Genomic DNA, 20,983 nt, shown 5'->3' with positions numbered 1-20,983 from the left:
ATAAAGATGATGATGGAATTATGATAAGGATGATGCTGAAATGATGATAAAGATGATGATGGAATTATGATAAGGATGATGATAAAATGGTGATAAAGATGATGATGGAATTATGATAAGGATGATGATGAAATGATGATAAAGATAATGATGGAATTATGATAAGGATGATGCTGAAATGATGATAAAGATGATGATGGAATTATGATAAGGAAGATGATGATAAGGATGAAACTATGAAGACGATACAAAGGTGGTAATGATGAAATTATGGTGATGATAAGGATAACAAAATGGTAATTATCTAACTATCTTTGAGTTAAATTCTTTCCAGAAAAACAAATTGGAACATTAATTTAGTTAAGTTAACCATATAGCAAGTAAAAGGAAGCATAATTTGTCCCTCATCATACATTTCTCTTACTAACCCCAAAAACTAGATTACCTAAAACATTTCTGAATTTTCCATGGAAACATATTGAGAAAGTTGCCGATGGCTAGGTTTACCAATATCATTTGATTTTCACTACCATCCATCTACGTCAAATAAGTAATTCTAGGTTTGCAGAAACAGACTTCATTTCAGAGTTATTTTTGTCCATTTATGCAACTAAGGCATTAATCATAAACTACATTTGCAAAATATTTTTTTCAACAGTGAAAATGGACCTGTATGTATATTTGAGATGCTATTTTAAAATGGTTCTAGATTAAAAATGTAAGAGTTGGTGAATTAACAATGAACTAATCTGTATGAATAACTTGTTTTATTTCAAATAAATTCATGATTTTTATTTGGGCAACCGAACAAACCAACCAACCGATGGTTCAACATTTTGTAATAATATTTCTGATCTTACCAAAATGTGCTGAAATGAATGTGAGTTACAGACATCAAAGAGAGAAAAAAATGGAAATTAATAATTCTAATTAAATTATTATGTATGAAAAAAACTATTTAAAAACATCAATTGGAGTGAGCAGAAACTCTAATGCAGGTATCTCATAAATTGTAATCATAATAATATAATGTTTGCAAACAATTACGACACACTAAAATTAAAATATGCTTAAGTTAAATTGCTATGAACAATAGAAAATACAATTTCAATATTGTATATCAGATTATTGTACTATTCTGTGGACAATAACTGCTTTGTGTATAACCATTCAAATGTAGAACACGCCATTAACTTTAACAAAGACAATTTTGTACATCTGTAGTATTTACATTAGTAAATAATTCAGAATTTGTTGTGATTGCATATTTTGAAAATTGTCCAGATTCATGGATTTGGCGTAACATATTCAAATTAATTCAGTGAGGTTTGGTGGCCAGATAAAAAAAAAAGTGAAAGAAAAACCGGTGTAGTGTTTTAAGACTAGAACCGCTTACAAACTCATTCCGGGTGCCGTATAGGATACTAAAAAATCTAACATGTGAGTATTTTCCAACTACTTATTCCAGACTCAGTGTGAATGCAGCTTTAGTCCATAGTAGTTGGGCCTGTTCACACACAGTTTACACAATATATACACCCAACACAATAGTGCATTCTCATCATCATGATCATTAGCCTTATAACACAGATGTTACTAAATCTTAACATAGCCTACTCTACCTGTACTGTATTCATATTGATACATCTAGGGTCGTCTGTATTTCTTGGAACTGAATAACTTATCACAGTTTTAATTAATTACATGCATAGTTACAGGCATACTTTATTCAAGAGAGCAATTGTTTAAATATTAAATTTCATAATCTAATGAATAAATTAAAAGAAAAATCAATTAGAAGTATAACTTTGCCATAAATTGTATTAAAAAATGTATTAAAAATGTTATGAACATGAAAACTGAAAACTAAAGTTGATAATCAAGTTTACATCAAAGTCTACTATTTGTTATAAAAGTATTTAAGAGAAAACCAGACATATTAAGCGTGTCTGTTATTGGGAAAGTCGACTTTATTACAAATATACAGCTAATTATAGCTGTGGAAGGCAAATGAAACTAAATATATGAATAGAAGACAAAAATAATAAATGAATGGATGATGAAAAGCTTATAATGCAAAACTTCACATTCAAAAATTAAATCAGAAAAAATAGGCTACTAGGCTTCAACTGCGATTTATAGATTGAGGATACAGATGTTTGACAAGTGTATAGCAATCATTTTGAATGAACCTTATTACTAATCATCATTTGTGAAAAGCTATCAAATAAAGTAAAGCGCTGTCTACACTATCAAACTTTATGTGACGAAAAAATGTGATGTGGCCAAATATGGACATGATGATGTCATATCACTATCATATTTAAGCATATCACTACTATATTTGGGCACATCACACTTATTTTGTCACATAAAGTTTGATAATGTAGACAGAACTGGAAGAGTTAGTGGAAATACTACAAAAGGGTTTGAGAGACTGTCGGACACCATGAGGGGCGCACAAGCCTCATCTACGGACTACCATTTATCTGATGGGTTACACTATGCTTTACACCATCCTATGTAAGTTAGCAGAATATAAAAAAAAATCTCAATTACTGAACGTTTTAATAGTAATACTCCTGCTCCCTACTCCTAATTTCAATGCACTTCAGAGGAAATTTATGCGAGAATTCCCACCAGAAGAAAAGACATGAATATGTGGCCAATAATACAACATCATAAGACATACAACATTGAAATACTAACAACATTAAACGATTAAACAAATAATGAGAATCAATCAATTAACATTATTGGTAGATTAAGTATTCAGAAATCGATTCGTGTTTTAGCTTCAATGAACTGTGCTTGCCAGTAATTGCAGACTAATATAATTATTGGTTCTTGACGAGTATCAAAATACACGCTTCATTTTGAATCCATTAGAAACTTGTTTAATAACCATACAAAGTTAGACATCAAGAGATCAACATTTTCAAATAATCTACTTTCACTTTTACATAAGTTTGTCGTTAACTTAAACAATGGAAGTACATTTTCCATTTCATTTTTTTCTCTTTTCCTTTTAAAATGGCAAATTTTACAGTCGACTTTCCCACTACCGAACACAATTGGGCTGGCATATGTTTAATTTTCCAGAAAATTTTGTATTCTGATTGTGTTTTTAATAAAAAAAAAATTATAATTTTTGAATTTCTGTACCTTAAGAAACATCTATTTTTGGGAAAGTTTCTGGTTTTTAGAGAGTCGACTGTTGTATTGTGAATCGTTAAAAAACAAAGTTTTAGAAATATTTCAAATTTTATTGAAATCTTTCAAATTTGATTGAAAACTTCCAAATTTTCTTGAAATCTTTAGTATTATTATGTAAGTTTTACTATAAACCTTAAAAAGTATTTTAAAAGTGTTATAAAGTATGGATGAACCAACAACAGTGAACATAAGTTATTTCTCATATGAAATCAAGCCTACTGTAACACTATATTTTGTTAATAAAAGTGTAAAAAGATAATTACAGACATTGGATACTGTATAATTTACTTCACCTAATAGTGAGAATTTTGGAAAGTTTGGTGGAGGTGTGTAAGGCCCTGTTTCTGCTGCCAAGAAAATACCGTATTTTATACGGTATTTTTTGAATACCGTATTTATACCGTATTTTTTTGGCAGCAGAAACTGCGCTCATAAAAAAAATACCGTATTTTGTATACCGTATTTTCCCCACAAAATTTGTGGATAAAATACGGTATTTACAAATTTATACCGTATTTTTTGTACCCTTTTCTGCTGCCAATAAAAAATACCGTATATTTTTTTACCTGCGACATGAGGTCAACATCGTGTTTTTATTTTCTGTCGCTGTGAGCTGTTTTACACACGTGTATAGATATATTCGGCGAAAATGTGGAGCGAAGACGTCACAGTATTTACTATATAAATCTGTGTGGGGAAAAGGGGTGTGGGGAAGGAGGGGAAGTTAAATGTCCGGCCAACTAAAAGGTAATAAAAGGGACAACCACATTTTAAAGACATTTCTAAAAAAATAAAGCAGGAGTACGGAATAGACTTGTCTCCAAAGCAAGTAAACTCAAAGCTGAAGAGCCTGCGAAAGCAGTACAAAATTGCAAAAGACAATAACTCGGGGAGGGAACGAATTACTTGTCCCCATTACGATGTTTTCTGTGCTCTCACAACATCTCTATCATTAGGGCTAGCCTGTTGAAAGTGAGGCGTAAAACTTCCTTTATTGCGACTTATTATCGACCAAATAAATGAATGGCAATTTGGGTAAAAAGGATGAAATTTAACACGACCACCCAAGAAGTATTGTTAGCAGAAACGGGGTACTGAAAAATACGGTATAAAAAATACCGTATTTTATACCGTATTTTTATACCGTATTTTGAGCAGTTGCAGCAGAAACAGGCCCTAAATGAGCACGAATAACAGACATTTAACACAATGAATTGTGGTCTTGTTATTGTAAAAATACAAACCCATTTCAAACTTGTCTGTTGATCAAACTTCACTTCCATTATTGTCGTTTAATCACCCTTGTGTAAGAAAAACATTTACAATGTTTACTTTGTTAAACGTTCAACAGCTCATAAAACATCACCATATACTTTATTGGACAAGTTTACAGTTGTTTACTCATAAACAATAACACCAACTATTATTGTAGAAGCGTGTTTAAACCGTTTGTGTGAAAATATTTGAGATGTACTAAATACAAAGATTTACTCTTCGTTAATTTCTTTAAGTGATGATGGAATAATTTGATAGTTAATTGAGTATGATTATGATTACACAAATATAGTAAAGAGTGATTTCAATGATTACAAATGATTTGAAAAAAATGAATCGCTAATTATATGATGATTTGAAATTTTAAATGTAATCAAGGAAGAAAAGAAATCACAAAAAGCACAGATTCGGAGCACTGGTTAAAGATCTCTGTTAAGTTTTTTAATTGCTACTTGGCCACTTCAACATACATACAGATCCTGTCATATGATCTATTTTAGAAGTTAATTATGTAAACAATCTTTTACATAATGAGAACACTTTTTCCTGGAGGTACATTTTAGTTACATAGGCCTACTACTTTTTCTAGCTTACTGCTAAAATACTACTTTTCGCTAAGTTTCTGATTCTTTGAGTAAAGTTTTCTATTATTAGTACAGTTCAATTAAAAATACCTGAAATGAAAGTTTAAATGATCTATTTTTAGTCTTTTCCTGGAGTTTCTACATTTTCTAGCTTACTGCAAAAAGACTAAACTACTTTTCTGTGAGTCTGTTCTGATTTTGATTCTTTGAGTAGGAAAGTTAGTAGTAAGTAAAAATTAAAACTACAGAACCTGAAATGAATGTTTAAATGATCTATTTTCAGTCTTTTACATAATGAGAACACTTTTCCTGGAGTTTCTGCATTTTCTTGCTTACTGCAAAAATACTAAACTACTTTTCTCTGAGTTTGTTCTGATTTTGAATCTTTGAGTAGGAAAGTTAGTAGTATGTAAAAATTAAAACTACAGAACCTGAAATAAATGTTTAAATCCAGTATTTAGTTGATACGTGGAAATAAAATAAAAATGTTAATAAAAAACAATTAGTACCATTTTTTTCAGTATAGAAATTCAAGAAGTTGGAAAGCCAAACAAAATGATTTATGATATAAGTCAATCAATTTGTCATTGGTAATAAAACTTAGAAATATCAAAGTGCCATGCCATTAATTATACTGCAAAAGTACTGCAGCATCAGTACCATGGAGTTCAAAGGTCATGCTATTTACGATTCTGCAGATCAGTGACTGTCAGTCCTCAAAACATCAAATACATTTGTTGATAATCGACCAAACTGTAGGGTGAGGGTGGACAACCTCATTCAACCAAAAGGTTCAGAAACGGGTGCTTGGACATCTTCAATCAAAACAAAATGTTCAAAAGCAAGTGCTTGGACACCCTCAACCAACTAAACACTAGGTTTGGAAGGGGGTACGTATTTAAAGAAACCTCAAACAAGGTTCACAAAAGTGTGCTGTCTTAACCAACCATAGTTTCCACCCCACTTACACATTGCATCTGCAGAGGACTAGAACCAATACCCATAAGGTCATGCTTTCCGTTTACACCGTATATAAGTGGAAGCGTCAATCACAGATACTAATTATCCTGCGTTCACGATGTGGACTATCACGTTACATGGAAAACAGTCAGTTAAGGCGCGTTTATTGAACACTATGCAAACACGCATACATGGTAATAATTATGTACAACGTAAGATTATTATGTAAAAATTTAAGTGTAGTATCTTCCTGTTTCCCCTGAGAAATCAAATAAGGTGCAGTTATTGAACGTACACAAATATATATAGATGACATGACAATCATGAGGACAATGGAAGAATATTAAGTATATGGATAAAATGTAAGGAACTCGCCTCCCCAGGAGAGAAACGTGCATTTACCAGATAATTGTAGACAACAGCGAGTATAATGAACGATGAAAGAATATTTTGTGAAGATAAAATGTAAGTAAACCACACTCCCTGGAGAAATGAACATAGAAAATTCAAATGACAATAATTGGATTAGAAAGGGCAAATAGAAAAAAAAATATGAATATGAGAAAATAAACTTCAGAGAAAGGAAACAGATCTTAATCCATATAAACTCCAACCCCTTGAATGCCCCCAGAAGATCAGGTACTGTAAATAGTTGTTTGTCACCACTTTCACTGGGCTCAAGTTTTGAGTACAGTAATTTTATACAAAAAGTTATATTGGTAGGGACACTCAATACATTGGCCCTCAATTATAACCATACTCCCTGAACAGAGTGAGCATAAGCATATTCCTCAAATGAGTGACCCACCCATATGTAGCAAGTCAACTTATAATCACCAACATGTACTGACTGAATGCATGCTCACACAATTTAGTGAGCCAACTCAAGCACATTTACCAATATGTTTGAGTTGGATGGCGAAAGTATAATTTTTTTTTTAATTTCTAAAAAATAATTTTTCTTCATGCTATGCGCTGCTTTCAAAGTCATTTTATTAACAAACACAGTGAAAGTTATTGAGAATATTATATAACACATGAAAATGATATTGTACGATCATCAAGTAAATTATACTACTGTAGTGTTTACATTAAAACATCATTTTCAACGTTATCTGCACATAAATATCCACAGCTGTACGGACAACATTATTATGTTCTTTTGAAATGTCAAAATGTTGAAGGACATAAAGGGTAAACACAACACAAAAGTACAAATTGTGTGCACCATCTTGTAACAGATAGTAGATAAACCTAAATAGAAAATATGAGAAATTAAATGTTGTCTATATCAACATATAGCTCCCCCCTCTTTGACAGCTAGAATTTGGTTTCTTAAGCTCTGTCTACACTATCAAACTAGTTTGACAAAAAAGTGTGATGTGTCCAAATATGATAGTGATATGACATCATCATGTCCATATGTCCAAATAAAGTTTGATAGTGTAGACAGAGCTTAGTAAAGAGGAATCCCTCAATAAGATACTCCCACCTGGGGGTTAAAGCTCCAACTTTGGTTCTAGGAATTGAAACTGCAATATGTCAAACGTAGTGGATAATGATGAATGAATATTCTCAGGTCAAGGCAAATACCAATTTAATCCTAACCCTAGCGACTCGTTAAATACTAATATTAATAATCTGGTATTTACATAGCATTCTACAGAAAACCAACATACAGTTGGTCATTGACTATTACGAGTTAATATCTTTAAAAGTATTTCTTTATGTTGAGTTATTCATCTTAAGAATAAATCATAAATGAGTAAAACATATCATACACAGTAAAAAGATTCAGAAATAAGTAGAGATAATTCTGGAGGTTTAGGCCATACATTATGATAGATCTTGCTTTTAAGTAGAGCTTTGGCGCAATCAGCCTGTCATGCAAGATGAGGTCTAACTTTGGTATACTTCACTGCTTGGTTCTCTCTCTCTAAAGCTTGGTTTCCACTAGGATGCAACGCAAGGACGTAACACAATGCAAAGTGATTTGACCAATCACAAGCGATAGACTATTTGAACAGTCGAGTGTGATTGGTCAACTTGCGTTGCTCCTAGTGGGAACCAAGCTTAATAAAAGTAATATTGTCTTTATCCATCAAAGTAAATCAACAATTAAATGTCTATACATCAAATTTACTTGCTATGTATTTTAATTCTCAGTTTTAAAATAGAAGATTGTGGATGTTGAGCATGTGTTAAAAACAAGATTATATAGTTTCAGAAACAGCGTGGAGATTTTTGTGAACTTAATACTAACAACAACTCAAATCCCCAAATGCTTCATATTTAGGTCTTCATACTCAATAGATCTAATTTATTCAACATACTTATTGATGAAATAAGCATTCTGAATTAATAAGATTGTATTTAAATAAGAAAGACGCTCGTAACGATTACATATGGAAGGAAATAATAGGGTGATGATCTCAACATATGCGCCATTTACTTATTCACTTATTTTTCTCCGTCTTTTTAAGCATAGAAAACATCTTATCGGAATTGAGATTTATTTATGCATTGATGATGTGGTATTGTGACGCTGTAAAGTCAACATCGATACATCTCCACTAATTTGCTTGGCAAATTAGGACCTGCAGCGGATTGGTCATATAGGACAATGGCGCATTTGTTTCCATTTCTTACCGTTTACATTACGTTGCATAAATCTTAATGCATCCACGGCATTAATTCATTAGTTCTTTGATTACATTGTGGCACAACAGAAGGATTGGAATCTCTAGTTTACAGTCATGGGTTCGAATCACATGTTACTCTAAATTACAAAACAAACTTGCATACAAAACATCTGACCTAGTAACTGACCAGTGTTAATCATTACATTATTTAAAATTAAGATAATTGACCAATGCCATTGTGCAGCAAGGCTATGCGTTAGATTGATATCCTCTGGTCGAACCTCAAATTAGATATTAGATATGGAAAAAACACCCTCCCCCACCTAATAGTAAAAAATCAAATATTTTTCACACTGAAACACAACAAATATGGAATTCTCATTAACTGTCATCTAAGTGTTGACAACATGACTACAATTCTATAACCAAACAGTACCATTGTAATTTTCAAGAAATCGAACATTTCCAATCTGTACTTTCACAACCCATTATGTACCAAATAATGACGATACTACGCTTCTATTGAATGCCTTGTATTAATGTCATGGATAAAGTTTCACACAAAACAATAGGAAAAGGCAATCACAAAATGAGCAGTTTTTAATGGCTTTTGTATGAGGCCAGGTGCTCATAACTTAGGTGGGCAATAGCTTCTTCTAGATATAGCGTACTTATTTAAATGAAGGAGAAATTCAGTAGGATAAAATGTATGTACTGCATATGCCAAGTATAATATTTTCCTGTGGGGCCCTGCTCAGGGGTCACCATAAGCTCTGGGGCCCAGGGATTAGCCAATGAGTGCTCATATCCATTAAGCCACTGTGCATATGGCCAAGTATAATCCCATCCTCTAATTTAGAATAAATTTTAAGTGAAAACTTGATGGTAAATTTGATTGTTGAATTTCACCCCGTAATTTTCGCCAATACCCAGGCCCCCCCATTTATTGAAACATTGAAGAATTTAAACAATTCTTGTCAATGACTGTAAACTTGTTGAGGCAGAAATATTACATACTATTTAATCGAAAATATAATATTTATTTTATTCTGAGTCAAGGGATATAAACTGTATATTTAAAAAATATATCTATAACAACTATATTTAAGCTATAAAAGCTATATATATATATATATAGCAACTATTGAATTTCATGAAGTGTTTTGTATATAACTAGTCGCATAATTTCTAAAATGAAATTAAAAATTTTACTTCATGAAATTTGAGATAGAATATCAATTTTAATGACGATAAACATCGCGTTGAGATAGTGAAAACTTACTAGTGTTTAGTGTACTTATAAACAACTGTTCATTTTTTTTATCACGTTGTAACTATGGCAACAAGAATTCTAACATTATATTTTAATAATTTGCTTAGAAAGGCAAACATAAAATCGATAAAATTATTTTATTAGAATAAATTCATTTTTTTATTAATTTTATGGGAATGAGTGAAGAAATATCTAACAACTTCAAGGCAACATACTATGAGTTACTATATTAAGTAAGACCTCACAAGTGGATTTAATATTCAGTTTATTTTCATAAAAACTATATTTATATATATTATGCCAAGGTCCAAACAATGGAATAATACAAGTATGAAAGACAAGTGTAAATCTACACTTGTACCCTAACACCTGGTTGAGTCTAGCAATATTATAATTTGTCAAAACTATATTTATCATTTCATTCACTATCATTAATGTTTACATTATGAATATTTGTATTTAATTTTAGATACTTTTATTTTAGAAATGAATCCATCTGTCATGAACTTACAGCTGTTAGGAGGAGTATTTACTTTGAAAAAATCATTGATTTAAAAACATGTAATTAAATGTTTCTTATTTAAATAGAGCAGCATAATTATATCATAACATGGATGTAATATTTACCAATTGTTTTGAGAAATGAGTATAAATGATATGGATATTTTTTTTTAAATGTCTCATGCATCAAATTAAGCAAAAAATTTTAAAAAGCAGCAAAAGAAAGAAAACTAATTATTATTTGCAGTGACAGTAATTGAATTTAGTCACAGCTCATGGGATCCTTTAAGTAATCGGCAAACACGAAAATGAGACCATACAAGACCGACAACCAGACATCTAGAGCGTGCTAAAAACACTAATGACATCCATATATGTATAAATTACATTCAATCTCCTTATTATCTAGTTCTTCTGCTGCATCATAACATGACACACCTGAATGAGTTTCTCTTGGGAAACCCCTCAAAGCGACCATTACATGTTTATTCCTTACAGCATGCAAAACATAATACTAATCGTCGGCAATACTTTCTACAACTCTCGTACAAGCCATTACTCTCGTACGTTGTGTGAGCTGGAGTTCACAAGATCTACAATACTGCCACAACATCAATGATGGAGCATTATAAGCTGATGAGTTTGAGTAGAGATTACATACATCATGTCCAATTATGATGGATTAAACAATGTGAGATACAAAATGTTCAACAGATTAAGAGCATTAAACATCAAACCAATAAACTAATTATAATAAAGACAATAGTATTAAAGTAGTATTTAGAAAATTTCAATTTAAAGTAAATAGTCAAAATTATTTTATTTTATGTAATGAAAACGTCATTTACAATATAATATAGAATGATTACTTTCTGTAATGAAAATTTCGAATTTAATTAATTTTAACTTCATTTCAAAAGTCTTTGAAAAGAAAGAGCCAACTCTGGATAACTTAAATCATCTGGATTAGAAACTTGTGAACCTAACATGAGATAATAGATGTTAAGTTGCAGAGTGGACATCAAGCCCATAGCCAGGATTGGGGTTATTCCACAAAAATACTACCCAGACATGGCAAACTAATGCCAACTAAAAATACACTGGAATCTGGGTGCATAAAGATTGATTAATATGCATTAAGCTGTCTACACTATCAAACTTTATGTGACAAAAAAATGTGATGTGCCCATATATGGACATGATCACAATTTTTTTGTTTGAAAAAGTAGACAGAATGTGAAACATTACTGTTGCCTAGTTTGTAAGGAGCACTTTTGACTACTGACTTGGTTTGAAATCACAATCATGAGGAGCTAAAACAATCTTTTAATAATTTTCTCATTTTTATTTCTTTTTTATTTATTTCCAATCCTGCCTCATCTGTCTCAGATGCATGTCCACAATCCACACGTGCCGATTTTTCTTGTGTTCACTACACCGCAACTAAAACGGCATGCACAAAAGATTTAATATCAATCATACAACATTCATAACATCAAATTACATTCCATATAATACGGTCAATATCGCCGGTTCATTATGTACAGAATTTACTTGGATTTGTGGGGATTACAATTGGATTTACAGGGATTATTTCTGTAATTGACAACAGATTAAAGTAAATCTACACCTTTGGTTCTGTCTATAATCAATAGATAGGATCCTCTTGGGAGTTTATTCCTTCAACTAAAGGTAATAAACTAGAAATAAGCGTGTGATGCAACACTGAGATGATAATCTTGCCTTAAAAGGCTTTCATTAGGTGTTCATCCCTTTCTTGGGGTGTTCTTCCCTTTCTTAAGGTGTTCATCCCTTTCTTGAGGTGTTCTTCCCTTTCTTTAGGTGTTCTTCCCTTTCTTGAGGTGTTCATCCCTTTCTTGAGGTGTTCATCCTTTTCTTGAGGTGTTCTTCCCTTTCTTTAGGTGTTCTTCCCTTTCTTAAGGTGTTCATCCCTTTCTTGCGGTGTTCTTCCCTTTCTTAAGGTGTTCATCCCTTTCTTGAGGTGTTCATCCCTTTCTTGCAGTGTTCATCCCTTTCTTGAGGTGTTCTTCCCTTTCTTGAGGTGTTCATCCCTTTCTTTAGGTGTTCATCCCTTTCTTGAGGTGTTCTTCCCTTTCTTGAGGTGTTCATCCCTTTCTTGAGGTGTTCATCCCTTTCTTTAGGTGTTCTTCCCTTTCTTAAGGTGTTCATCCCTTTCTTTAGGTGTTCTTCCCTTTCTTAAGGTGTTCTTCCCTTTCTTAAGGTGTTCATCCCTTTCTTAAGGTGTTCTTCCCTTTCTTAAGGTGTTCATCCCTTTCTTTAGGTGTTCTTCCCTTTCTTGAGGTGTTCATCCCTTTCTTGAGGTGTTCTTCCCTTTCTTGAGGTGTTCATCCCTTTCTTTAGGTGTTCATCCCTTTCTTGAGGTGTTCTTCCCTTTCTTGAGGTGTTCATCCCTTTCTTGAGGTGTTCATCCTTTTCTTGCAGTGTTCATCCCTTTCTTGAGGTGTTCATCTCATTCTAGAGGCATTCTTAATATAATTAAGTAATTCCTTTTTAACTTTAAGTCATCATCTATGTTATTTATATTATTTGTATTACTTATTTAGTAGTCATTGGATGGAGGTACACATCTAATTGGTGACAGTGGCTTAGGCTGCTTTTGTGCTTTCTATATTTTCTCCTTGTGTCATGTTTGTTTAATCTATTGATTTGTATCATATATTTTTTTTTATATTTTGCCTGAATAAATAATAATAATAATAATAATAATTCTTTCCATTTATGGTCGAGTTATTCTTCTCTGACAGGGAACAATAAGCAGAATACAAAATAGTAAATTCTCTTTTAATTTTAGTTTTAACTTTCTTAACCACTTTTCTTCATTGCAGGGAACATCATATTCATATTATTAGTAAATTTGTATTTTAAATCATATCAAAGATAATCTTCCATCCTTACAATGGATTTTTGCATTCATTATTATATTATCATTCATATATAAAAATAATAAACTTGGTGTGCCAGTCAATGCTGATTATTCAAAATAAATTTATTAGCAGATGTTAGGAAAATTCAGTTAAATATTCCGCATCAATATACAAAAATCGGCACTATAAAAAACTTCATAAATCGTATGTTGATGGTTTCACTAAAAAATTCAGAAAACCTATTTGATATGCAATAAACCTTGATAATTGATACATTATATCAAAGGAATGCTTTGGCGTATTCAATAAATCAAAAATAAATTTATGCGCAATATAAATGATACAATCTTTCAGAAAACGCAAAAGAAAAACAATCTATTCATTTGAAAACCTTCGGGGCTGCGTATGAATTATTTCAATTTTATTACAGAGATAATTTTTCTTATAAATTATATAATACATAAACCATGAATATCATGATGTTTTTTTTTCCTGTGCACTTACACTTTCTGTATTTATACAATTTTCCAGAAATTAATGTAACAACAAATTTAAGACAAAGATTTGGCAATTATTTAGTAAACTATTTATCAAACTGACATCAAAACATGTCAACCTTCTCCCTACAAATTTTTTCTATCTGGGTTAATCGGCTCAATAATAAATTTTCCAGAAACGCATACATTTATAAAATAAAGATGAAATACCAAGTAAAAATGTGATGAAACACATTTGGGTTTTTGGTTCAAACATAAACCACCTGAGTTACTGAAGCTCTGTTTGAAACTTTATGTGATGTGCCCATATATGGACATGATGATGTCATATCACTACCATATTTGGTCATATCACTGCTATATTTGTAGACAGAGCTTAATGCAATTTCAAATAATTAATTTTCCTTGAAAGCTATTTGTTCTGAGCTTGAGTAGAATCATGAATCTATTTATTCATCTCTAAATGTTTTGTTTTATTTGGTTCACGACATTGCACCATTTATCTTAATTTTTTCAATTAAGGAAAGTGTCATGGAAGGCAAAACAAAGGCAGAAAAAGATCTCTCAACAAACAAACTGTATCTCAAGAGAGCAAAAGATAACCGATGAAGTGTACGTTACAATCTGAATGTACATTAACAAATAAATGCAGAAAAGCAGTAAATATTCCTAAATTCTTTCTCTAACTATATTACTTATTCTATCTATTTGTAAAGGTATAGTTTTATACTGTTCATTGGAAATTAGTTTTTGAATTTTGTTTAAATTTTTTAATTTATGAATTTACTGTAACCAAATTCCCTGCCGTGACTATTCCAGTTCAGTGGGTTATAACTGATAATTTAATTTATATATAATAAGTTAATTTAAAATACAATATAGTTACAACAAACAAAATATTAACAATAAAATACAACCTTTCATGACCACAAATCTTAATGAATAATTATAAAGTAGGTAAAGAAAATAGTTATATGGTCACTTGCAAGCCTATTGTGTAAATGTGAAAGGAAGGAGGTGGGGGGAGTTAAGGTAAGGTGGTGAAGGGGAGGAGTGGAGGTGTTGGTAAACTGAAATATCTACCTTTTAAAACATTTGCCAATATACCAAGAAGAAAATGCAAGCAATCATCTCAAATATGACATAGAAACCATAATTGATGAGTGTTTTTGTTGGATTTATTACCGTATTAGACAATTTCAGCATTGGTATTTTAGAAATACTCTGTGTCATTGAGTTGTAGAGTTTGCTGTTTAACAGTACGACCCCGTGGGGATGATAAATTGAGAGGCACGTAAATCAGCCCAGATCACAATACTCATGGACAGTAAGCCAGAGATGTATCTTCTATATTGTGTCTTAGTTTAAGTCTTGTTGAACTAGACATCACTATACAGGAGTGGATGAATAATGCTATTATAGTAATGCATGGTACTTAATGGAAAATCCTGATACTAATCAGTAACTTAATATTTTCTAAGTACGGATCTCTAGTCAACAATCTACTGCGCACATGAAATGCATCTTTATATCTTGTTAACCAGTATATCATTTCATTTAGTTTTCATGAAGGATAGTATTAGTGGAGAATGGAAAGGCAAAATTCTTCATCTACTAATCTTTGTGATGTCAGGCCCAGTAGCTATATTCCCCTTCACAATTTGGGAAATACCTACCCTTCTCATTTATAGTAAGGAATCATTAAATATTTATTGACTGAAATATTTAGTATTAAAGGTGGGTACAGCCACAGATACTCGTGATGTGAGGCCCAGTAGCTACATTCTCCTTCACAATTAGAGAAACCCTTACCCTTTAAATCTAAAAATTCTCATTTATTAATACACTGATATTAAGGAAAATTATTAAATATTTATTGACTTAAGCAAGGCCGTAGTGAGAGGTTAAAAACAGACGAGGCAAAGATGCTTTAAATATAATTATATAAAATATGACGAGCTGTGCTGAGAAATTGGCGAGCGCCTCGTCTGCCTCATGCTTGCTACGGCTCTGCTTAAGTGAAATACTTAGTGTTTAAGGAGAATATCTCGCTTAAAGATGTATTGTCCCCCTGAAAAAATAAATTTTTGAAATTTGTTTGTTGAATATGCCATTTTAATGTCACATAATAGTTATTCACTTTGACCAAAAATTGGATCGGAAAAAAAATTATTTACCTGAAAAAACTGTAATTTAAAGCAAAAAATAGTCAAATTGGCTGCCAGCCAATGGATTTTTGGTTGAATTTAACTGTTTATTTTGTCATTTTATAAGTGAAAACATTATTTTTTCGGGATTTTTTTATTACGGAAGTGATTAACTTTGTTAAAATTACAAAATGGCATATTCAAGGTTTGATTTTAATAATCTTCATTTTTCATGTTTTTGGGGGACAATACATCTTTAAGTGAGATTAGTGAATACAGCAACAGATACTCATGTAAAACCTTTACAGTTCCAAACCCTTCCCATTCCTCGTCGATAAATGTATTAATTTCTTGCATACTGAATTTGAAGGTTGGTTTATCATTTATCATTATTGATTGTAATGCATTTATTTAATCAAATGGCTTTCAATAATTAAATCTCTGTAAAAACTACTAATGAAACCAGATTATTGATTATGATAAATAATATAGCAGTTTAAATTAAATATTCAATTCATATTTTTAAGAGATAAGCATAAATATTGAGTTTTTATCAATATTTCTAAAAGATTTTGAAATAGAAAAAAGTTGTATTTTGAAATTCCATGTCTCAAAAGAAAATGTCATCATCGAACTAATGGTAGTTATCCCATTATCATTGCTGTCTACGAAGACAATGAAAATTGCTCAAGATATGTTTGGCCAGGAAAAACCCCCTATGGTAGTATAAGGGTCTAAAGCATGGAGAAGTTGTAGGACAGATAGAGTATTAACTTAGAACATAACTCATAATTGTGTCATGATAATAAAGTTTTAAGAATGAAAAATGAGAATAGAAAGTGGAGAGATGAATAGTAGAATGGAGTGAAAGTCAGTAACCTCTAGTACAAGAAAAAAACTTGATTTGTATTCTGATCATATCAACCAATACACAATATGTTTCATACAAAACCATGAATAACTGAAGCAAAGGCACCAAGATTCTGAATTTCAAAAAGGATTTTTAGAATATTTTTGTTTAAATTGCATTTCGCATTCAAGACTGAATATATTGAAAAGAAATATCTTTACAACACAATTTTCAGGGATTATGAGAATTTTGTATTCTGTGAGTTACCTTCATGAAGACTGAGAAGATTCTTGTCTTTTATTAGCTTGGTTCCAACTTTAATGCAACGCAACAACGTAAGCAAGTTGACCAGATATGTTAGGTTTGCATTGCGTCCATGTGGGAACCAAGCTTAATTCAGCTTAAAAGGAATGAAATTTACTAATCTGCTATGAAATATATTGCAATCTAAAAGAAAAACTGCAAAAGCAGATATAATTATGTAGGAAAATATGAGAACATATATTTTCCAATATTCAAATATTTGGGTGAAGTAAAGGGCGATTAATTTGTTTACTTCTGAAATAACTTTAAATGAGAAGAAGAAACTTCACAATGAATGAGAAATGCCAAAGGAAAATGTGGATATAAAGAAAGTAAGAGTTGTTTTGCAACAATAACAAGAGGCATTTAGCTTTCTGCCACCATCCATACTATCAATTTCATTCCAATCAATACATTTGTGATTCCAGCAACGAAATGTTTCTTCAACAAATTGATTTTATGATTTGTAACAAATTAATTAAGAAAATGATTCCTGGGCTATTGTAATGTAGCCCACAGCAACTCATCACCATAGAAACTTGTTGTGGTGGAAACAAGTTGTATTGATTGGATGTCAATGGATGCTTGTCCAATGTGTACAGAGTACTATCAAAGAGATATGTCGTCAATGAATGGGGTAGTCTGTTGTTTTGCAATCAACCAATCAACATATGTACGCGTATTATGCAAGAAAGCTGCTGAACCATGGGAATATGACCGTTATTCCATCCATGAAAAATTAAATAAACATTACAAGATATTCTCATAGTTAGCATCTGTGACTAGTGTGGTATTATAAGTTGGAAACGAAAAATGTAAACAAAAATAATTTACAACGTTATATTTGAATTTGAAAAATTAATTGTAATTTTCAACAAATAAAATATACATATTTCAAGAAAGAATTTAAAGAACATAAAATTATATTATTATTATATCTACAAAATTACATTTTAATTTTAAAAATTGTGTCATTTTCAACAAATAAAACATTTAAACATAGCATACTTCTACTTAGAATATTTCAAGAAGAATTTTAAGAACATAAATGATTCATTGAAAGGTTTTTTTGTACATGAGAAAAGGAAAAGGTGAGATGGAGCATTGTTAATATTGAAATCTACTGTTTGAATGAGAAATCCTTGAATACAATACAAAAGTAAAACACAGAAAAGTATGATTCTAATATTCAACATTCAGCATTTGACAGGTATTAATATCGACATTCGGTATTCATATTTATTTTTTCTTTTACCTTTCAGAAATATATTTAAAAAAATATATAATCTTTAAAATGAATGTTGAGACGGCAAAGCTATCCTCTTTCAGCAAGTTTATTTCCTTATGAATATCACATTTCATTTGCAGAATAAGAAGATTATGATTTTCAACCATAGAGCTTAAAGTCTAAGCTGGCCGAGAATAATACGATATTTTGTTTATATATTTAAAATGAAACGTATAAACATTGAGAAATCGATGCTTTTAACCATCCACACCAAACATGAGGGTTTAACCACTATGTTACTAGTTACTGTTTATTTATTTATCTGTATATATTTGTTGAAAGAGGAATGAGTGCCTTTTGTGACGATCCACTCCCTTTCTTGTTCTTCCCCCACTCCATCCTTATTTGAAATACCTGGATCTGCCACTGAGATTATATTAGGGGAAAAACACATTTCAATAGTATTAAATAAATGAATGTACTTTAGAGACTTAGTGCATTCTCAAAATATTATTCTTAAATATGTTGGTAGTTCTTCAGGACATTCCTGTCTCAACAGAGTTATTTAAAATGTTGGTTTGAGAACTATTACACAAACAACACCCACATTCAGTAGAATACCTAATGATATAATTGAGAAAAATGTAAATTTACTGACCTTAATAATTTGAGTTGACTACCAGAAAAATTTACGATGCCAGCGTTTAACCTGGCCTACTATCTTGTCAATAATTCTTATTTTACTACCTTTCAATAAGTTTCAACTTTTCTAGGATGAAAGTAAAATTAGGCGTTGTTAGAGCATAATAGGTGTTACTTTACGGAGCAAACATGGTAGTTTCACCCCAGTCATTTTTACTGTATCCATAACTCTTTTTTCCTTGACACCATTAAACAAAGGCGTCATGTAGTTAGGCATTTTACGATCTTTTTTTATATCACTATGAATTTAAAATGACCATAAATGACTTCATTATGCTTCAATATAATTTAAGCTGGGATAAATTAAGCTTTCCCTTTCATCAATCTACCTTTTTTCTACCAGCAAATTTTGAAGAAAAATCATGTGCATTATTGTATAATACATTGAAGAGAATTGAGAATTTTATAAACAGATATTTTTGATTTACTTCTTCTAAGTTTGTTTGTAGACATTAGGTTTTTCTCAGCCAGCAAAGTGTGAGGTTTATGAAATAATCAACAAATAGTCATGAAAATTTAATATATCCTTATTAAATTTATGGGTTTAAATATTCAAAAGTCTAGTTTGTGATTGGAGTATGTTGAGTGTGAGATTGAGGAGGCTGTCTTAAATGAAAAGCGAAATATTCAAAAGTCTAGTTTGTGATTGGAGTATGTTGAGTGTGAGATTGAGCAGGCTGTCTTAAATGAAAAGCGAAATATTAAAAAAAAAAAAAATACAAACTTAAACATATGTAAAGAAGCATTTTTCAATTCCAAATGTCTTGATATTCTTTCTGGCATTAACAACGTTAACCAATGCAAATGTGTTATATTAAGTAAAACATTTTGTTAATTGACTTGATTTAACTTTTGCCTATAGATAGCCATCTTAAGTTTGTATAATAAAAACATGATGAAACAACTATATATGTATGTATCTATTATTCAGAAAAAAAAAACCAATAAAACCAAGACAAGAAAAATGCAGTACAGCTTTCATATAATAAGCTGACCACTGAGAGATGACAATTGATTAATTAATTCATCTACCTCTAATGAGGTTTCTGTATCTCAATTTAGTTTGACCTCGCTCACAATAAAGGCACCGACAACAAATAGGAAATTTAAAGTAACGTCGTGAGGTAATTTCCCGATTGATCGTAATCAAAACGGTACTGGGTATGGTCTACTAGCTTTTCTGCTCCCAACCAGTACATCCATTCAAAGAAGCCTTGATGAAGTAAGCCTACCTGGTGGTGACCATAGAACGGTCCCGAGATAACGACTATACTTCAGCTTTAGTCGATAGAAGATTGAAATATTGTTAGAGATAGAGTATACGATGTTTGATTATGTGTAGATATGTGATTTGTTCTATTATCCAAATGATGTTCCGTATATAGGAGATGAAGATAGTAGTTGGGTGTAATGATTTTGTATATCCAATAATTATCCTAGACTGTATATTATGTGATAAATAATATTTTATATATATTTTTAAAATATTTATTGTTATGATTATAATATTGATAAAAATATATTTGTTAGTATAAATTTAAAAATATAAAATATAGATATAAAGAAGAAAAGCAAAGAGATTATGGAGCGGCTATTCCTGAATATACAATAATAAGTATCGTAAGTTTAATTTATAAATTTTAGGCGATCTTGTCAAAGGTCAAGCGCCTATAGCCTGCCACGTTTCGATATTCAATATTGAACTTGACCTGACGTGGTTCCACAATATCTTTATATGAATATGGTAGAGTGGATAGAAACATAAATTAATTTAAATTAAAAAGTTTACCTTAAACTGGTTTTGAACTGAATCGGTTGATGTCTAATTGTTGTATGTATGATTTGGTTTGGTTTAAATTATGTTCGATAAAGTGCGTATGCGTATAGAATGAAATGCTC

At 31.1% G+C, this 20,983-nt stretch overlaps 1 protein-coding gene across 1 annotated transcript in view; it reads left to right on the top strand.

The window, feature by feature from the left end:
* The window catches only part of LOC144842397 (protocadherin-9-like), a 215,377-nt gene that overhangs the window by 32,676 nt on the left and 161,718 nt on the right, over positions 1-20,983 (top strand). The gene's annotated exons all lie outside the window — the stretch shown is intronic.

Source organism: Antedon bifida, chromosome 5, assembly GCF_963402885.1.
Source record: "Antedon bifida chromosome 5, ecAntBifi1.1, whole genome shotgun sequence".
Lineage (NCBI taxonomy): Eukaryota > Metazoa > Echinodermata > Crinoidea > Comatulida > Antedonidae > Antedon > Antedon bifida.
This window is presented reverse-complemented; position numbering and strand designations above follow the sequence as displayed.